Here is a 21,585-nt window from a genome sequence, read left to right as displayed (position 1 = left end):
GGTATATACTGCATTTTATTTAACAGTACTTCTGAGTAGTCTGGTGCCTGGCTACTTAGATCTGGAACCTGGCTGTGTCCATTACAAGCTTTGTGACTTAGAGCAAGTCTCTTATCCTCTCTTATAGTTTTATCTGTAATGGGGCGATAATTGTATCCACCTCATAAAGTTTGACAAGATAAACTGAATTTATGTGTGAAAAGCACTAGTATTTAGTAATTACTACACAAATGTTGGTTATTATTATTGTTGATAAATTGTGATTTATTTTCTTTCTATAATGAAAATTTTACATTTAATCAAGTTTACAGAAAGCTATTTTCAAATAATACTTTACAATTAAGATAGAAACTTGGAAATGGATTGCTGAGAGAAATGTGTGTATATTTTAAATGTTGATAGATTACCTTGTAAAAATGCTTCATTAATTTATACTCCCACCAACAGTATTTTTTGTTTATATTTTCATCCATATTGGATATTATCAATCTTTTATATTTTTTCCAAGTGAATTAAAATGATATTGATTAATAATAAGGTTAATGAGGTTACTCATCTTTATTATGTGAAGAATAAGAAATGTTTATTTTTACTTGTCAATTTATAGACATTTTATAAACTATATATATAGATCAATCTTTTATTGGTTACATATGTTGTTCACATTTTCTTTTATTCTTGACTTTTTAAAATAGTGTCTTTTGGCAAACAAAAACATTTACCTCAGTGTAGAAGCAAATCTGTCCATTTTTTTTTTTTAATCTTAGTTTTTGTGTCATTAGGAAGGCCTTCCCAAACCTATGGTGGTAAATATACTTTTAAATATTTCTTTTACCAGTTTTACTCTGTGTGTATTTTTAAACTTTGATCTTTAATGTTTAAAAAATTTTTTTAAAAACTTGGTGTGAAGTACTCTGTCTTTTTTGGAGCTATATGGAGTAAGGATATTTGAATGACAGTGTGACATTTTTCAGAGAGACCAACAGTATTATTTTAACTTTCTGGAATTAGAAAGCCACTAATAAAAAGAAAAATAAATCTTGAAGAACTTAGCAATTAACTCTTTTGTACAGTAAGTATTGAGTGTTGTTGGTTCTCTCTGATAATGTGGGAATGTAACCCTCACAGAAAACAGATTTTCACAGGAACCATTCTTTTACTCCCCTTCCCCCAGCTTCAGATTGACCTCACAGTATATCTTAGCTCTCTCTTAGTAGAAAAGAAAAATTTTAAATAATATTCAAATCCTCAGGAATTTCAGAAAAGACTAAATTTGAAAGAGTTGTTTAGTAATTTGATAAATAGGAAATTTATCAAAATAAAAGAATTGTTGCAAACATTTCTTTCCTGTCATTTGGAATTGTTATAAAAGGAGTTTTTGCCATATGTTTTGAGGAAGGGAGGGGAGTTTGAAGATCTACCTTCCAAAGTCTTTTACTTCTTTTAGGACAACATTTGGGTTATGTCTGAATGAGGGCAAAACATGCGCATTCTTTGCAGCATCTTGAAACGGGGGTGGGGGTGGGGGGTGGGAGGTGGGGGGCGGGGATAGAACTTTCAGGAACTGGCCAGATCACCTAAGACTGGAAATAGAAGAAGCAGCTTTTCTTCCCTTAGTCTTGCAAGTGCACTGACCTTGAACTTCAGAAATTACTGGTCTTATGTGGGCATCCCACAAGCCTAGTGTGATTCAGGGGAGAGCCCAGGTTTGTTTGCCTTCAATGTAGAAATTGCTTTCAGTGTTTTTTAGGGGCTTTCTACACTACTAGTTTCACTAAAAGGTAAAGGGTTCCTTAAGAAATTAGGTTTTGTATTTAAAAAGTCAGGAAAAATGGTTACCCGTCTTTATTCTCCATAAATCTTGTAGTGAACTCACTTTGACTTCCTTACACAGATCATGGCGTATTTTAAAAAGGATTTCCCAAATTGGAACACCTGCTGGTTTTCTTCTCTATTCCTTATTTGATTATAACCTTTCATTTTTTCCCTTGCCATTTTGTCCTTCCACATCTCTCTGCTTCCTAGTTTTACATTTCTTCTCTCTTTTGGTTTTCTTCCTCCTTATTCCTAGCATCTGATGTTGGTGGACAAGCTTTTCAGAATTTATAAAGAACACAGATAACTTGGCTTAAATTCTAACATATGCTCTGATTTTATCTTACTTTATTTTGGGCAAGAATATTGAATGATTGTGGGAATAAACTTAGCTCTAAATCAGCAAAATTGTCATGTGGTGATTCAGAATTTAGCCTGTTTGAATACTTCACATCCTTCATGTTTGTGCGACGTTAACTCTTAAGTCTTTAAACCTAGGAGCCTGTAGCTATCTAACACTGGGGACTTATGAATCAGATAAGCTTGTGTTCAAATCCCAGATCTCCCGTTAAACATATTTTTGGGCAAATTTTGAAACTCTCTAAATCTTATATTCTTCTTTGGTTAAATGAGGCAATAATAGCCATCTCTTGGGTGATTATAAGAATTAAATCAGTGCTTAGCTTAGTGCATGGCTCATTGAACTAATTCCATGAGAGGTAGTTATTTTTCAGATTTATATTATAGTAATACACTATTAAGGAAAAGAGTATGGGGTGAGTCTTGTTTGAATTTACACTGAGTCTGAATTTCAGAAAAATGTCCCAAATGTATCTAGTGCTGATCATTTCCTGAAACAATTATCTAATTTCTAAGAGTTGCAGAATGGTGTTCATGGTGTTTGTTGTTTGTTTGTTTGTTGTTTTGTTTTTTAATTCAGTCATTTCTTCTGCATACTGGCTTCTGTTAAAACAAAAGAAAAACAAAAACAAGAGCAACCTGATCTCCACCAAAGATTTCAACTTTCTTTTTTTTTTAGTTTTATCTGGACAATCCTTCCTTGAGGCTGTGGATGTTTGATGTCCAGCTGCCTAATTGGGGCTATGGGGATACAGAAAAGATGTATAGTCAGTGTTTCTATATCAAAATATTATTATATTTTATAATTTTTTTGTTTGTCTCAAGATTATTGAGCAAAGATATTGTTGGAATTCTTTTTTTCCTTATCACATTGATTAATCATTAAGTAAATATAAACCTAATTGCTTTAGAATTATGTCCCTCATCTCTGTGATTATTGGTGGAATCAAAGATAGTGAGAACTGGCAGGGAGCTCAGGAATCATCCAGAGCCTTTATTGTAGGTCTGAGGACATTGGAGCCACAGAGCTTCAATGACTTGCCTAAGGTTATGTCTCTGCTTTGTGGCGGATCCAGGGCTGGAAGCCAGGCTTCATGACTCCAGATTTAATGTTTTATGCTGTGAGACTAAGAAACATAAGAATAAATGAAATTTATTTCCACACCAAATTCACTGCTTTAGCAGTAGTTCATATTGCCATTGGATGCCACTAACATATATTTCCACTGGTATGTATTGCTATTGAATGCTACTGTTTGCTCCTTAAATCTGGGGCATATGTCATCAGTGGTAATAAGATGGCTTCAGGAGATACTCAGGGCTTTAATCTTTAATTCTGCTGGTTCTATACTTATTTTAATATTTATTAGGAAAAAAGTGTACCCAGAACATCATACCTTTTGTTTAATGATACTGTTATTTAGGATAAGGCTTAAGTTAAATAATAAAATAAAGAAAAGTGTTGAGTAAATAATTTTAACTTAAACTTTAAAAAGATTATTTGAATAGAACTATCCTAAGGCACTGGAAATTTAATACTAAAGAGAACAAAGACATAGGATGGAATTCTAAAGCAATTAGGTTTATTATACCTACTTAATGCTGAATCATTGTGATAAGGAAAAATAGGAGAATTCCCACAATGTCTTTGCTCAATGATTTTGAGACACACAAAATAACAGCCTCATGACACTTAAACTCCAGGGGAGAGGAGAGGCAAAAAGATGGAGGAAGAAATATAGATGTAATCTATAGGTCATGACAAATGCTATAAATAAAATGAATAAAGGTAAGAAGAGAATAGTGAGTTCTGTAATTTTTAAATAGTCAATAAAGGCCTATGTGATAAGATGGTATTTAAACTAAGAAGAAGGCAGTGAGGAAGTGAGCATGCTTATATCTGAGGGAACAACATTCCTGGCAGAGGAAACAGCAAATGCAAGGGCATGGAGGCTGGGAGAAGCTCTGCATGTTGAAGGAACAGCAGAGGCCAGGGTGGCTGAAGCAGAGTGAGGGATGGGAGTGGGGGCAGCAGGAGGAGAGATCAGAGAAGTGACAGAAATGCATATCCTATAAAGACTTACAGACCTTTATAAGGCTTCTCTGAATGAAGGGTACTTGGATAAGGCATGAACTGTGAAAGTATATATACAGAACTTAAATGTGGACAGCACTGATGTATTAATGTACTGAATTGATTTCTGATAACAAAAGATGACTGGGGAAAAAGGTATCTTTGGAGGACTAGGGTAGAGAAGTTCATGATACAGGTATATGGAGAAAATTTCAGCTCAGAATCATGATCAGCTTTACTTCAGCAGTATGATCCCCAGCCTCTCCGCGTGTGTACACACACACACACACACACACACACACACACACACACACACTCACAACACCAGCCCAAAATGATGGTTTGAAAAGTATGTTGGTCAAACACATTTTTCCCCAGTATCACACACTCATAGAATGCTATGGTTATAGTGATCACATGACCATGCCAGGGGTAGGACCCAGGGTTTGAGTTATGTCTTTAGTTTTTCTTATCATTCTTCTCATCTTCATTCTGATTCCTTTTATGTAGCCCAGTTCATTTCAAAAGCTAGGTCATTAGAGTATAGTTAATTTTGTAGCTGAAATAATTTGAGTCAGATTCTTCTCTTTTTTTATATATATTTCAGTTGTTATTGAGAGAAAAGCACCACTCTTTGAAAACTCAACTGATACATGTTCAGAGTGATACAAGATATTGTGGGAATTCTGGTTTTCCTCATAAGTATGATTACATGTTAAGTAGAGCCCATGTTCTCTGTGCATGGTGCTCCCTTTGGCTTGAAAGACAGGGCTAGAACATAAGGAAAGGCCGGGAGTTTCTGAAGTGGTGCAATTCTGGAGAGGAAGCAAGCGCTTGATTTTTCTGCTTATTATCCTCCTGACAGATTACTAATAGTGCTTTGCCATGTTGTGGTCTGGATTAGTTGTCTATCTTGAATCACCATGATATGAGAGTGGGGAGGATTTTATTATTCTATGAGCAGACATTCACAACTCCTTAAATGCATTTTTCTATCTTTATGATTCACCCCCTTCTTATTTTCTCTCTGTTTGGGGATGTATTTAATTGACTGCCACCTTTGGAGAGCTTCTGTCCTCTTCCTCCTTCCTTCCCCAGCCACACGTCCCTGTCCGCTGGCCCCGGGAGAGCACTCTGCATCCTTCCCCCATAAGACCTGGGAATTGGGTCCTTTCCAAGTCATCACTGTTGTCATGTATATCTTCTTTCTTATGAAGTGCCAATAATACATATTTATTCTAGTCTATTTTCTTACGTACCACCTAATATGCTTATGGGTTAGCAAATTCAAAGAAACTAAATCGGGTATTATTGGCAAAAAACATATTTGAAAAGATAGATCTGTACAGACCTCCGTAATGAAAACCTAGAAATGGAAAACAGTTATCCATAGTTTTGGATAATTCCAAATATTTACATCGATTCTTTGACAATATTAATTTTGGTTTGACATCCTTGTTTTCCCTCTATTCAGCATTTTAGACTCCATACCAGATTCTCATTGATTCCAAAAATTTTAAATTATGGAAAAATGCATGGGAAAACAGAGAATTATCATCAGACTCTGAATTCTCAAAATTAGAATATGCCAAGAGTAGGAGATGCCAACTGTGAGTGGCTTCATTTTAGTCCTGACTTTAGCAAATGTTTCTCCTTGACATGATCGTTCATTGCAAATATTTTACAATTGGTAGTTGAGAATTTTGTATTTTGTTTGAGGAAGACCATCATTCTTAGGCTAAAATCTTTTTTGCTCCAACCCCTCCCTAAATCCATTCATTTCCTGAGCTCCTAAGGTGTTCTGAGAGTTTCTAAAATACTAAACAGCCTCCTCCCCTTAGTGGCAACCACCAATACTTGCTTATTTAAAATTGGAACTTATTCCAGTCCATGTGAATCAGTGCATTGACTTATGAACCAGCAGGTCATGGTTGGATCCCTGATCAGGGCACATGCCCGGGTTGCAGGCTCCATCCCTAGTAGGGACGTGCAGGAGGCAGCCTATCAATGAATCTCTCTTATTATTGATGTTTCTATCTCTTCCTTTCCCTTCCTCTCTGAAAATCAATAAAAATATATTTAAAAAATAAAATTGGAACTTAAATCTAGGTGCAAAAGCTCAAGGTGCCCGTTAATTGTCAGAGTTATGTCTGTTTGGGCCCCTCAGAAAGTCTTCATGAATTTTGCTTTACTGTATCTAGTTATACAGTAGTTTAGGATATGCTTTCCTGTTCCAGTTCTAGTCTTTCAGATGTGCTGACATAATCACCATAAATTATAATTGCCAAATTATAAACATTATTGGAAGTTTTTTAAAAGAGGTGTTTAAAACCATTCACAACCCTAACAAATTCATTATTTTGATATTTCATGTTTCTGTAGACATTTTAAATAATGCATGAGTTAATCCAGTCTGCCTATCCAATTGGCTGTCTCTAGTGAGTCTCCATTATCTGAAATCTTAGTCAGCATTCCCCTTCTGCAGATAAGGATATAGAGCTATAAGAAATTATATTTTTAAATTACAGGAATTAATTTGATTAAAGCAGAGTCTTGAATCTGTGCAATACATCTATCGTACAGATGCATAGATCACACAACTTAATTTAAATAACATCCCAGAGTCTCTGAGCGGCGTGGATGGTTAAATGAATAAGCATGTGTGAAGGAGCCCAGGGGTTGTCTGTGCGGCTTCTCTCTTGGTATTTAAGGGGTTGGCCACCGATCTCTCCCAATCGCTTCCATCTGAGCAGTGGCTGTGCCCTCTATTAGAGACTGGCACAACTTTCTTCAGCAGAAAACCACAGCTGTAATCGGTTGAAGTGCTCATTTTTTGATGCCTGAGGGTAAACCTTCAAAATTGAATATTATACTCCTAGGAAATGTGTACTTCAAACTTGTCTTTTGTAAATTACTAAAGAAAAATGCATATATTACAGTTAAACGTACATCATTTGGTGATGGACCAACTCCAATGATCGGAAGGCAGAGCTGACACAGATAGGTTTCCATGAAATTCTCTTGATTAATGTAAATGTTATTATGTCTGTGCTCCGCTCAGCTTCCCTCAAGCTCCCGTACTGGTTCTGTGTGCTGATCCTGGCTTCTGTGTGCATTTTCTCCTAAGGGCTGGCACCTGGAACCTTCTTCAGAGGGCAAGCCGTGAACTAGTGGAGCTCCTGCCCCACACCAACACACACACACACACACACACACACACACACACACACACGCACGCACACAATACACACACAGCTGGAGGTGAATGGGGGCTAAGTACCCTCCACCCTCTTCTCTCAACCCCTCCTTGGCAGCTGGCTGACTAGTGTAGGAGCAGAAATGCTCACTCCCGTGCCTGTAGGCTGGACCAACTCTTTGGGATGATTGACGGGTTCCCTACAAGATCTGTGGTGTAATTTGCACTGCAGAGCGCCCTGCGTGATCAGGCTGAGAGTGAGGCTTCACTTGAAAATGCAGTTTTGCTTGGCTGCTTCTATTTCCTCTTCCTACTTCCCTCTCTCCTGTGAGCCCTTCTTTAATAAATCACTTGCCATGAACACTGCTCTCTGGGCCCACTTCTGGGCAACTGACCTGTGACAGTTTTTTCTGTAGGAGCTCTGAGGAATTAAATATATTACTTGACGCTTTTTAATCAGTATGTTTAAAACTATTTTTATATCTTGTTTGCTAATGTGGGCTACATATGAGCAAGTGGATGATCCTAAAATTTAATTTAAAAATTAAGCTAGATATAGATTATAGTTGCCACCTATTGAGGGAAGTGGCACTGTGTGCTACATCCTTGACACATTTTCTCTGATTTTCATAAAAACCCTGCATTGTAACACTGAGCTCATTGACGTCCAGAGACATTTACTAATGTGTCCAAATCACAGAGCTAGTAATTGGCAGAACCACAATTTATATCCAGATAGTTCTGGTTTTAATGCTTTAGCTTTATCAACTGCTGCCCTGCTGACTCTCTTTCCTTCTTGGTGTATTAAAATATATACTTCTAGATGCTATCGAAGGTGCATTCCAACATCAAAGTTCATAACCTACTAACATTGGAGGAGACTGTCTCTTTATTAAGAAATACCAAAATACATCACTAGACATCAAACTTAACTCACCAGAATGGGAGTGATTGAAATAATTTCTTTTTTTTTTTTTTTTCTTTTTTTTAATATATTTTTATTGATTAAGATATTACATATGTGTCCTTGTCCCCACGTTACCCTCTACCCCCCACGCCCCCCACCCCCGCTCATGCCCTCACCCCCCCGTTGTCCATGTCCATTGGTTAGGCCTATATGCTTGCATATAAGTCCTTTGGTTGATCTTTCCCCCTTACCCCCACCCTCCCCTACCTTCCCTCCAAGTCCCGACAGTCCAATCAATGCCTCTCCGTCTCTGGATCAGTCCTTGTTCATCAGCTTATGTTGTTCATTATATTCCACAAATGAGTGAGATCCTGTGGTATTTATCCGCTCTCAAGTTCCATCCATGCTGTGGCAAATGGTAAGAGTTCCTTTTTCTTCTTCCTCTTCTTAAAGAATACCTTTCAGCATTTCATATAATGCTGGTTTGGTGGTGATGAACTCCTTTAGCTTTTTCTTATCCGTGAAGCTCTTTATCTGACCTTCTATTCTGAATGATAGCTTTGCTGGATAAAGTAATCTTGGTTGCAGGTTCTTGCTATTCATCACTTTGAATATTTCTTGCCACTCTCTTCTGGCCTGCATGGTTTCTGTTGAGAAATCAGCTGACAGTCGTATGGGTACTCCCTTGTAGGTAACTGACTGTCTTTCTCTTGCTGCTTTTAAGATTCTCTCTTTATCTTTTGCTCTTGGCATTTTAATTATGATGTGTCTTGGTGTGGTCCTCCTTGGATTCCTTTTGTTTGGGGTTCTCTGCGCTTCCTGGACTTGTAAGTTCATTTCTTTCACCAGGTAGGGGAAGTTTTCTGTCATTATTTCTTCAAAAAGGTTTTCAATATCTTGCCCTCTCTCTCCTTCTGGTACCCCTATAATTCTGATGTTGGTACGCTTGAAGTTGTCCCAGAGGTTCCTTACACTATCTTCATATTTTTGGAATCTCTTTTCTTTTTTCTTTTTCGGTTGGGTATTTTTTGTTTCTTTGTATTTCAAATCTTTGACTTGATTCTTGGGATCCTCTTTTCTGCTGCTGGATCTCTGTAAATTATTCTTTATTTCAGTCAGTGTATGCTTAATTTCTAGTTGGTCCTTTTTCATGTCCTCCATGGTCTCCCTATACTTATTGAGGGATTCATTAAATTTATCGGCGGTTTCCATAAAATTCTTGAAAAACCTTATAACCGTGGCCTTAAACTCTATATCCAATCGTTTGCTTTCCTCCATTTCTGCCATTTGTGACCTGTTTCTTTGTCTCCGCATTTTGGTTGCTTCCCTGTGTTGATAGAGTGGCTTTGTGTGCTAGGTGTCCTGTAGGGCCCAGTAGCTCAGCCTCCCCAGTTACCTGAGGTGGACACTCTTGGTGCACCCCCTCGTGGGCTTTGTGCACAGTCTTGTTGTAGCTATGCCTTGGTTGTTGTAGGATCACTGGGAGGAATTGACCTCCAGGGCAATTGGCAGCGAGAATCAGCTGCCCTGATGATGCTCAGCTGTGTAGCAATGCAAGCCGCTGTGGGGCCTGGGCCTTCTCTTGGAAGCTCTGAGTCTATCTGGCCCGGCTGCGGTTAGGTAATTACAGGTTGCAAATGGCCGGGGCATTCATATGCAAAAGCCTCTGCCGCAGCCTGGGTGGGGCGGGGTCTCATGGAATCAAAGGGCTGAGAAAGCAGCTATGGCGGAGCCTCAGCCCCGCCCTTAGGAGTCGCGAGTCCCAGTGTCCCGGCAACGGCTGCAAGCACCTCTGAGGGAAAGCCGCTCTCAAGCTCGCCCGCTGCCAGACAGTCCAGTATTTCCCCGTATGAGCCCTGGGTCCCCAGAGACTTCCCAGAACCGGATTTCAGAGCCTTCGGGAGCTTGTGTCTCCCTCCGGATTCAAAAAGACAGCCGCGTCCTCAGGTGCCAGACCCTTTCCGCGCGCGCGCGCGCGCGAGCCCCCGTACCTCTGCACGCCACCTCCGCAGCTCCTCCCGCTCGCAGTGTGCTTTTCTCTCCTTCTAGTTGTAGAATTTACACTCAGCCAGCCCTCCTGTAGCTCTGGATGATGTCCACCTTGTGTTTTTGATGCATTTATCGATTGTTGTGGGAAGCAGAAATTTCCCGGTGTTTATCTATGCCGCCATCTTAGTTTCCCGAAATAATTTCTAATAAACATTTGAGTTAAGTCATATCACTTTGTTGTGTGAAGAGAGATCTTTGTCCAGTTTGTGAGGGAATCTGGATAGTTCATAGGAAAACAAAATCGTGGAGAAAGTGCAGACAAGAAAGGGAGTAGAGAATGTGCATTGGGAGGATGGGGATTTCTCCCTCTGGGGTGGTCATGCTCAGTCCCATGACTTTATTGTACTGGGATGCTGTGTAGAAAATGACTCTCTCCTGCCTCTAAATGGACCACAGCATCCTGAAAACCTGAACTCATCTCACAGGAGTCATCAGTGTCTGACATGGAGAGACCCTTAAAGAAAAAAGGAGGGATAATGGGTTGGGTTCTGTTTGAATTATTGATTACAAAACAAGCCCTCCACATGTGAAAATTTCAGCAAGAATACACGAAAACCACACCAGTGACCATTCAAGTTCCTGTAAGGTGATGTCACCACTTCCTAGTGCTGCAGACAATACTGTTTTTTCTTTCTGGAGTGTTGTTCACCCATCCCTTTGCCTGGTTGTTTCTTGCCTATCTTTTAAAGATAAACCTCAGGCATCACCTCTTCCAGAAAGCCTCCTCTGATAGCCTCGGGTTGGACAAAGCCCCTTTTTTGTAGACTTTTAATACCATGAGTAATCATCCAGAAAAAAAAAAATGCTTAGCTTATCATATTGAAAGAATATGTTTTACCTGTTAATCTTCCCATTAATCTGAAAGCTCCTCGAAGTCAACAGTTCTGTTCTGTTATCTCTATGTCTCCAGTACTTGGCAATGTGCAAGGCAGAGTTAACTCTCAGTAAATGTCTTTTTTTTTTTTTTTTTTTTAACTGAACTGAACTACAAGGACAGAAGAAGGCACCATGACTTTTTGGTATTCATGGTTTATTCTTATACATTGTTTCAAAGCCATTCGGGAGGCTTGGGTAGAAGAATTACTGAAGAATTAGAAGGCACTAGGAACGTTTAGTCGGGCTTTTGGAGCAAGAGGATCTTGAAGAGAGGGGAACGTCCAGGAGGCTTAGAGAAGTTTGGTAGACAGATGCCATTTAAGGGCCACTTGGAAACGTAGTTTAAGAGGTGAGAATATGGGAAGAGAACACCCTCTGAATTGATAAAGGATAAAATAGACCTTGCATTTGAGTCAAAACAAGGTAGTCGGAGGAGTGTAGACTCAGGTTGGACTCTACATTCTGAAAGGTTCTTTTTCTGTGAGTTTCATTATCTATAAAATGGGCATAACAGCACCAATTTCAGAGAAGACTTCTGGGGATAACCAAAAGGTTAATAAGATAGTGCCCAGCAGATATTGTGCTTCATAAAGTTTACCTCCATACCTTCTCAGTGATCTTTTGTCTTTGGTTGTAAGGTCATTAATTAGCTGGGAAGGATAGAGATGTGGGAAGAGAAAGTGTAACAGTGGTCACGCATCCTTTTCTTTGTTCTTCTGATAAACATATTACTGAGCATATACAATGTGCCAGACACATAAAATAAGTATGTGTACATCACTTACACAGATAATACATTAATAAATGACATCTAAGTAGATGGTAAGGCAGTAAATAATCTAAATAGCCGTGCACAAGAGGGGACTGATTCATTCTGTCTAAAAAAATCAGGGAGTACTTCACAGAGGAGTCAACCTTCAAATGAGGCTTGGAAGGATGAGGAGAAATTCACCACATAGATGAGATGAAGAAGGAGACACCTATCAAGGCAGAGAGGTTCATGTTGGGCTTGTTTGGATATTGCTGGGGTGGAGATGTAAGAGGACAGTGGTGGGAGATGATGATGGTGAGATGGATAAGGGCCAGGATGCAAAGGGCCTTCCTGCCATGCTATGGAGTTTGGAATTGGTCCTGAGTCCTGAGGACACAGCGGAGCCACTGCATTTGGAAATTGATAAGGAAGCCAGTGAGAGGCAGGTTTAGAACATCTAAATGTGAAGTATGATTATGTTTATGGTGATTTCTTGGCTCCTGCCAAGGTTTTTCACTTTCTTGATTTTTCTATTAATGTTGGAAGTGATTAATAAAGCTGTTCATTTGATTTATAATAACATTACTAATTTTTTAAAAATTCTGGTCTCATGGTCTTCATTTTGTTTTAATGGACTATAAATCCTTGAGTGTTCATGCTTATTAAATAACTAGTGTGGAATTCATTCATTCTTTCAACAAATATTTACTGAGAAACTGCTCTGGGCCAGCCTGTAATAGACCCTGAGGGCAGAGCGAGTCTTTACTTTGTGGAGCTTCCATTGCAATGAGGGAGACAGACAATAGATGAATAAATGTATAAGGTGGGGGAGAATATAGTCGTGGGTGGAGGAGGTGAGGGGAGTCCTAACTTAGGGAAGTGGTCCCCCTACCTGACTTCTGTGAGGAGGACGGGTAGAAGTCCTTATTCAGCAAACTTGAAATGTTCTTTCATTGTTGTCTGTAATCTTCTTGGAATCCAATAGGTAGTAGTGTCTGTTTTCTCTCTCTCAGAATGACAGCATGGAAACTGCATCTGCCACCAGTCATTGGGCACATCTGCAGTCAGTTGTGGGGAATGAAATATTCTGCCCTGTGCCTAGTCCTTTTCCTGGGGTTTCCCTAGAAGGATTACAATATATATTTTCCAATCTAGAAACCAGAGAATTTGATTTGAGAATAATAGTATCTACTTTTCCCCCTTCATTCCGAAAAAGAACACTTAGCTCTGTGATTATTTTCTACTGTGATTATTTCTCTGTGATGTAGTTCCTACTCTGTGCCAGGTGCTGTGCTAAGTACTTTGCATATGTGATCTCCCCTGGTTCCTTAACACAGCTCTGTGATATTTGTATCTTTATCTTTATATTTGAAACGGGGACCCTGAATGAGTCCCAGGGAAAGAATTCACTTGCCTGAGTCCCTGTTTCTCTAACAGGTAAAGTCAGATTTGACTCAGGACGGTCATGCCCTCTCTCTCTGGCCTGGCCTCATTCCTGCCATTGTTTATTCTCTGTGGCCTTTTCCATATCAATATTTCCCTTCTCTCCTTCATTCATTTGGCAAATGTCATCTGTTAGGACTGACCACAGACAAACACAGCCTGAGGGCCAGCCCTTGGAAGAGCATATTCAGATGTGAGTGGATGGGACAAGACACAGGTCCAGTTTTGCAATTTGTGAAGTTAGAAAAGAGGCTGGTGGCCTCCTCTCCATAGTAGTTTTTGGTAAGATGAATGCTTCCTTATCCAGCCCTCAAGGGATGTGGATTAACCACTCCTCTGAATCTGAAAGGCCAAGGTGGGCAAGCAGCTCTGTGCCTGGTGCTTTGCATAATTTGTCTCACTCTGTCCTATCAATAGCACCATCTGGTAGATGCCATTGACTCCTTCCACACCTGAAGAAACTGGAAGCTCAGAGAAGTTGTGTGACTTATCCAAGGCCACAATGCTTGTTCCCGGGGGGTCTAATTTAAACACAACAGCTTGGGCTCCAGCATTCAAAATCTTCATGTCAGAGCTCTCTTTCTCAGAGTGAATTCCTCAGAACACTAGTGGGAGGTGGATGGGAGAGGGGTGTTTATGTGGTCGAATATAGAAAATGCAGCAGCCACAGCCCCATCTCAGAGAGCATGGTGGACATCAGCCTGTTAAAGGGTTGAGATAGTAAAGAAACCTTTGAACTCTGTTTAACCCAGGATTTCCTAACCCAGGACCTTCTATTTGACCATAGAAATCTTTACAAAAGTGTTAATCACTAACCTCATGAGAAACTGGTGCATGGAATTCTGAAATACATACCTACTGCCTCCCTGGTAGTCTTTATTGTAGAGAGAGAAAGAAGAGGAAGAGGATAGGAAGGAGGAAAAAAGTCAAAAGAAAGGAAAGAAGGAGACAAAGAAAGAAAGAAAAGAAAGCAAGCAAGTACTACTCAATATTTCCTAATAAAATCACCAAATATATTTCCTGCCTTTCAAAAAAATTTTTGAGCCCTCTCTCTCTGGTGCTTTTCAAATGGGCATGTAACTTATTCCCAAGTGAGTAAGACGAGATGGAAAGATTAAATTCTTTGGAGGACGATAGTCTTAAAAAAAGGGCCTATGAGGCTGAGTGTCTGCCTGTAGAGGTGACTGAGGCCTAGACTAAGATGAAGTGGCCAGGGGTCTGGATCTTGGAGTATCCTATCACCTTTCAGCAGGGAGTGCCTCAGTTTCCCTCAGCTTCTGTAGCAAGGGAGTGACAGCGTGAGGACCACAAGTCAGGCCCTCCTCCTGCCCATTATGTTTTCCCTGGCAGCACATTTAATTTTTCAGAGTCAGTCTTTATGTCCATATATTATTTCCTCTTTCCCTGTATGCTTAGCCCATCAGCATTAGCCTGGACAGAGATATAATTATCAGCAACATTAACCATGAGGCTATTTGCTCTGTTTACTTAAATGCTTGCTACTGTCTGCAAGCTCTTTACATAACCCAGAAAAGTCTTCTCTTACATGTTTCCTTTGCTCCTATTTCTTTGAATAGATGTGTTTATAATGCAGACTAAAGGCTAAGCCATATCAAATCTTGATATTTTCCTCATATAAGTATATAAGCACTCATGATCATGTTCTCAGAAACTGTTTTAGTATCCTTTACTAAACCAATATAGACATTCTCGGATTTATGTGGACTTCTTGGGTTGTTGTAGATAATTTTATTAAACATGTTAGAGTTTATCGCTTCTTGGCCTTTTGACTAAGATCAGTGTAGTATCTGTTCTTATCAGTTTAAAAAAATGTTTGAGTTTATGCAAATACTAGAGTATTAACAGGCATAAAATGCATATTTAGTTGCTGTTAGAGCCTTGCTATCAAGACCAGCATCATCAGCATTGCTTGGAAACTTGTTAAAAATGCAGTATCTTGGTTCTCATCCCAGATATGCATACTGAATCCAAATATGCATTTTAATGAGATTCCCAGATGATTTCTGTGTTCCTTAAAGCTTGAGAAGCCCTGTCCTAAAGGACCCAGAAGTCTGTTTTGTGCATGCCCATTTTGGCTAGTTTCATATGTATATCTTCAACAGAGTGAACAGCTCTTCAGTTTTCAGTCTAGTAACATCATTGTGTGCTGCCTTATACATTATTGCCCAAGAGAGCTATAAAGAATCCCCGAGAGATACAATTAGTTCTCATTCAATAGATAGGTAGGTAGATAAAAACAGGTAGAAATAGAGATATAACTACAGATATAGATTACTTTTTAAAAGCTTTATAGGTAACAGGTGTTAAGAACTGCGAAGGGTCTGAGATTTTCTCTACTTGCAGGCTAGTAAGTTAGCCTGGCACAGTTTCATAGATGGTGGTATGAGACATGAGAGGACATGAGACCCCTGGGTCAGAGACAAAGGACTTCATTACTCATCCCATGGGAAGCAGCAGGAGCAGCATACATGAGTTAGTTCTCTGCCCAACGTTTTATGGGGGTGATGCAGATGGGCCCAGAAGGATTCCTGCATATACTCTGTGTTATAGAAAAGGACCCCTAACTCCTTTAATGGGCAGTAAACATGCTTTGGACATATTATCTGTAGCTCCTAAGGCTGTTTGCTATACACACTTCTTCAAAATAATAATCCAGAATGAAAGGCAGTAATATCTCTCCTTATAAGATAGATGGAAATGCAAGGGGCCCAAGAAGAATCATCTTGGTATCGGGACATCTTTATTATTAGGTTTCAGAGCCAATAACTTTTTTTCAGAAGTCATGGAGGATGCATTTCCCAATCCCTAAGTTGTACTACAAGTTATTTCTGTCTGAAAGACTCCAGGAGGTAAAGAACTTCTGGTCTGGGCACTCAGCTTAGCTCTTTACTGGAAGGGAGAAGTTATATTCAGAAGGCAAGTAGGGTTGTGCTTCATAATACTGAGGTCACCTGTGGCGACTTCTGGTGTCAGTTGTCCCATTCAAGTACTGAACCCATTCTTATCCTGAAGTTTGAGAGACGAGATAATTCCCAGAGCTCTGAAGGGACTAAAGGATGTTCCAAAGATAGGCAAATAATAGGAAGACTAGCACAGGTAAATTGGGGCTAATGGTGTCTTTCTAATACAGCAGTTTTGTTGTAAGGGGGTTGTCTTGCAAAGCAGTTGATTTCCTTTTACTCTCAGTAGAGGCTAACTCTTCCAGAAAATTGTAAAGGAGATTTCTGATGTGAGTTCTACTTTTTCGCCACTCTCAAAGAATGTAAGCCTTTGGAGAAGAGGAAGCTGGAGAAGTTTTCCAAAGCCTGTGAGCATGGTACATTAGTAAATATTTAACAATCCGCTTGCAGGGGTGGAGCAGAGTTGGGGTTCTGAATTATACTCTTTGCTGTTTTCCATGGTTGATTTCAAACTACCAATGCGAAATCACCTAGCTTGCAAAATTCCTAAAAATCTAACAAACCAGTTTCAGCTGGCTCCAGCAACCCATTGCAAAACTGTCCGAATTAGCAATTTTTTGACAGTGAGGGTAGTTTGATCACGCAAAAGGTTTGCTTGTAGAACTTTATTTTTCAAAGTCTTTTATAATAACTCCCTTACTAGTATGTTTGGCCCTGGAGATTTGTAGATAGACTTACCTTAAGGCAGAATGAGAGCCTAAATGATTTTTGAACTTCGTTTGAATGGTATGATTTCATTTTTTTAAAAAGTCTTCCTTTACATAGTAGGCCTCACCAGCCTGGCTGTTTGCTTTCTTTAAATAAACCACCTGCCAGCTCAGCACATTTCTCCCCTATGCAAAGGCCTGTAGGTGCAGTCTGATTGTCAGTGATATTTTTAGAAGAGCGGGAGGCTACTCAGGCGCCAACCGGTGATGATTCCTTATAATTGGGTGATCTGTAGAACCATAATGAATCACAAATTTGGGAACAAGGCACCTGCATTCTTGGTTGGATCGGGAGCATAGTAAATCCTCTTTGCACTAATGAGGCTTTATCCCTCTTCATGAGACTTACCGTGGAATTCCCCTTGGGCTCAGTTTGGCTGCAGAGTTCTGTAAAGACCCTCTCTGGAGTGCTTTACCGCTGTGCTGACAGAAACGTTTTTCCAGAGCAGTTCAGTGTGGGCCCACACACTGCAGTCTCAATGACGCTCCCGGTGAGCAAGTCACCCTCGTGCATGGACTGCCCAGCTCATGCTGGTGGACTTTGCTTCATGGGGGCAAGCAGGCTGTTTCCATCCTCTGGCTTATCTGTGCCCATCATGTGAAACCGGACATAGTGAACTGATTTACTCTTTGTAGAGGGCTAAGTGGAAGGATCAGCTTGCTGCTCTCAGCCCAAGGCGGTGAGAGGAGCCTTTCCTGGCCTCTGCCTCTTCTTCCCTAGCATTTACCAGAGGAGGGGGAGGATGGGGAACCTTGATTTTAATGCAGATTTGAGTGCCTTCTTCCTTCTCCCTTGGGTGATACATATTTTTTTCTATTTTGTTTGTTAGTTTATTTTGTTCATTATCCCTTGGGTGATATTGATTGGGAGGCTTCAATTATTTATTTATCAGATTTATAAAATGCTCATCTTGCCAAGGTCTCTGAGCACATGGACAAGAGTAAAGGCGTTAACAAGTAGTAATAATATAAAAGTCCACACAACATAGGTGCTTATTCTGAAAGGTCTACATGAACTCCTGGTAACATCGTTTCAGAGGTTCCATTACAACTTGATTTTTTTCTGTTAATAAAGTGAACCCATTTCCAAGGGGGCTTGTTCTCCCCCATAAAGAAAATACTTTAACAAGCCAGGAGATGGAACACATAGGATGCTGTTTTGGCTAAGGCCAAATTAAAAAGACAGCTCATCTGCCATGTTCAAGAGGTCAATTTCCAGCCACCCCCTCACTCCTACCTTCCCTTTTTCTGTGAAGACAGAAATAGACCTGAATTTTCAAAAAGAGGGGTTTGCATTAGTTCTAAATTTTTGTCTAGTCACAGGGAGACAAATTATTTTCAGGAGTTTTCTTGCTCTGTAAGAAGGGGGGCGGGTTCCCTGAGGAAAATGTGCTGTGCCAGGCCATGACTCTACGTGCTCCTCAGGTGTTCAGGAACAGGAAGGCGAGGCATTTAGCCAAGTAGAAAAAGAGTGTGCAAGTTAGAAGAACTTTTCTCAAGTGTATTGGGCCTGAAATCCTTCTGCCATGTTGGATGTCCTCTATGGAGAAAATGGAGATATTGCTATCCACTGCTGACAAAAGCAAATGCTAGGTGTTCAAAGAAGAAATCAAGACACTCCTGACCATGGCCTACAATAACCCCCCACACCTTTAGTGGGTCAGAGGGTGCCTGTGGTAGCTGGATTTTGGGAATAGAAAATAAGTCACTATAGATGGGACTCTGTTATTTTTCCCCCTTAAAAATCTAGTTATGATGAACAAACTTGCACTACATGCCAAAATTCCACCAGTATAGGAGAAGAAAAACACAAAACTTGAGCAATTTCCTTAAAACTGAGGTTATCAAACTAAGTCCCACAGGCCAAACCCAGCCCATTGCTTGTTTTGTAAATAAAGTTTTATTGGAACCCATTCCCACCCATTTGTTTGTGAATTTTCTATGGGTGTTTTAATGCTACAATGGCAGACTTCATAGTTATGACCAAGACCATTTGGCTCTAAAAGCCTAAAGTATTTGCTATCTGGCCCTTTACAGAAGAAGTTTGCTAACCCCTGCCTTTTCAGAACAAACAGGCAAGATATTTAATAAAATAATCTGCCATTTAGCCTCCCCCATATCTTGTGAAAGGTTGCTGATTTGGCTTCCATTGGCCAAGTGAAGAAGCACGAGTGAGAAGGGAGCAGGAAGAAGTTCTAGGTCAAGAGCATACCAAGGCCTAGTTCCCTCACAACCTGACCTTAAGAGTCTGTGATTCCCACTGTGGATACTTCCTTTTTATGTGTAACAATGGACACTGCATAGCAGGAGAGAGATATGTTCAAAGCTGCCATCAGAGTTGGGGATGGGGGTGGTGCTAGACATCATTGATCAATAGTCCTTATTGATGTATTGGCTCCTAGTTAAGAGCTAGTGTATTAGATGGTTGCAGATAGAAATATGAACTATCATACTTGGCCTTTTCTTCTATCTTGTTTTGTAAAGAAAAAAGGGGAAGTTTTCCAGTTTGAATGAGTCCGTGGTAATTTCAGGGATATGGAAAACTTTGTGCGATATTATCTTGGTAGGTAAACAAAAAAGGTATGGTTCTGATATGGATTGTCTCAGGAATTGTGTTAAGTGCTTTTTGACAGTGTTTGTTGTAGCTTCACACGGATATTATTTTGCGTGAAAGACTATCAAAAGTCATACTGTAAAGTGGTAAATGTGTGGCATATCCTTTTGTCTTTTCTTCCTCTCTTTATAATTTACCAAAGAAGGCCAGCCCCATTTCTATCTTCCATGTCCAAACCTTATGTGTGCAAAGTAACCAGGCAGACGAAGGATGATCTGATCTTTGAGAAGTAGGCAGTTTTAAAAAGGATAATCTCTGCCTTTGTGAGTGTCAGTTAATACTTTTAGGATGAGGAAGAATCTTAAGAAACTATCTGGTATATCCCCCAAAATTAATTTCAAGTTAATTATAACACCTAAAATTAGTCTCTAATTATAATGGGTGATCTTTATGTGTGTGTTTTGTTGACATTTCTGAAGAGTTCCTTACATTTTCTAGTATATCTTACCTTTTTGAACATAAAGATAATTTTTCCATACTCATATAGCTTTTCATATATACAAATCATTTGATTAAAGAACCCACTAAAAGACTTAACCTTCTTGCTTCCCATTGCAAATGTGAATTTCCAGATTAATAAAAAAATATGTATTTTTAGCCATTTCAATATGATGAATACTTTTACCCTTATTCCCTGAATTTAGCCATAGTTGAAAAATATTTATTTTCAGTGAGATGAATGCCCCCTGGTGGAAACAATAATGAGTATTTGCACAGATTTGGGGGGCCCACATACAACTGGTATAAATATATCAAGGATAACCAAGGGATAAAATTGACATAGCTTAGAGAGTTCTTTCATTTTTTAAGTGTATGTTCCATTTAAGTGCAGTAAATAGAAGATAATATCAAGTTTCAAGGGTCTTTTTTATATTGACTGAAATAAAAAGATTCAACAAGAAACTAACTAACCCTTTATGGTAATTCTTTTAGTGCCTTTCACTAAAACTTAGAAATCGCTTAGCTGGTAAATTTGTTTATAATATGGCCATCTTTGTAATGATTTTTTAAATGTAGGACTTTTAGATTACACCTCAGAGGGTATTTTAAAACTAAATGTTATAACTCAGCCACTGTAGCTCAGTGGTTGAGTGTTGTCCCATAAACGAGGAAGTCCCTGGTTTATCGGTTCAATTCCCGATCAAGGCACATGCCTGGATTGCAGGCTCTATCCCCAGTAAGGTGCACGCAGGAGGTAGCCGATCAATGATTCTCTCTTCATCAATGTTTCTGTCTCTATCTCCCTCTCCCTTCCTTTCTCTGAAATCAATAAAAACATATTTTTAAAAAACTAAATAGTTATATATAAGAGAATTGCTTAAAGGTTTGTAAAATGGCCTCCTAGAAAAAAATCTCAGTTTGAGGAAGGAGCAGGGTTCGGGATTTAGGCTCCACCAGATGAAAACTTTATTGTTTGTCTCATTAATAGACAGATAAATTATCTCCAGTTCAACAGAGAATGCTTACCAAGCCAGGGACGCAGGCATGCCAGGACTCAAGTTTTTATAGAAAACTCAATTTTGGAAAATCTTCAATCTGAACACACTTAAAATCTAGCTCTCAAAAAATGTTGAAAAGCATTTATAAGTAAGTAGAGAACAGGGAAAGAAGAGTTAAGTATGAGTTCATGGTGCTTCTGTAGGGAACAGAATTGTGAAGCCAGCAGAGGATGTTTGCATATTCTCCCCTCTGCCCAATGATACCCTGTTAAGCTGTGACTATAGCTCTTACAGAAAAGCTATAGCTTGTTCTGCTCCTGCATTTCCCCCCACTTGGATGGAGCCTTTGGATATATAAAGAAAAATCAAGGAC

General features: G+C 39.4%; 1 protein-coding gene and 1 non-coding gene across 7 annotated transcripts in view; both read left to right on the top strand.

Annotated features, from left to right (window-relative positions):
- The window catches only part of NTRK2 (neurotrophic receptor tyrosine kinase 2), a 325,395-nt gene that overhangs the window by 83,295 nt on the left and 220,515 nt on the right, over positions 1-21,585 (top strand). The window lies entirely within an intron of this gene.
- LOC118667827 lies at positions 15,242-15,429 on the top strand. The gene has a single exon (XR_004971408.1). It is a non-coding gene; the product is annotated as a U2 spliceosomal RNA (small nuclear RNA).

This window comes from Myotis myotis, unplaced genomic scaffold (assembly GCF_014108235.1).
Source record: "Myotis myotis isolate mMyoMyo1 unplaced genomic scaffold, mMyoMyo1.p scaffold_m19_p_12, whole genome shotgun sequence".
In the NCBI taxonomy this organism is placed as follows: domain Eukaryota; kingdom Metazoa; phylum Chordata; class Mammalia; order Chiroptera; family Vespertilionidae; genus Myotis; species Myotis myotis.
The sequence above is the reverse complement of the archived record's forward strand: the minus strand, read 5'-3'. Positions and strand labels throughout refer to the sequence as shown.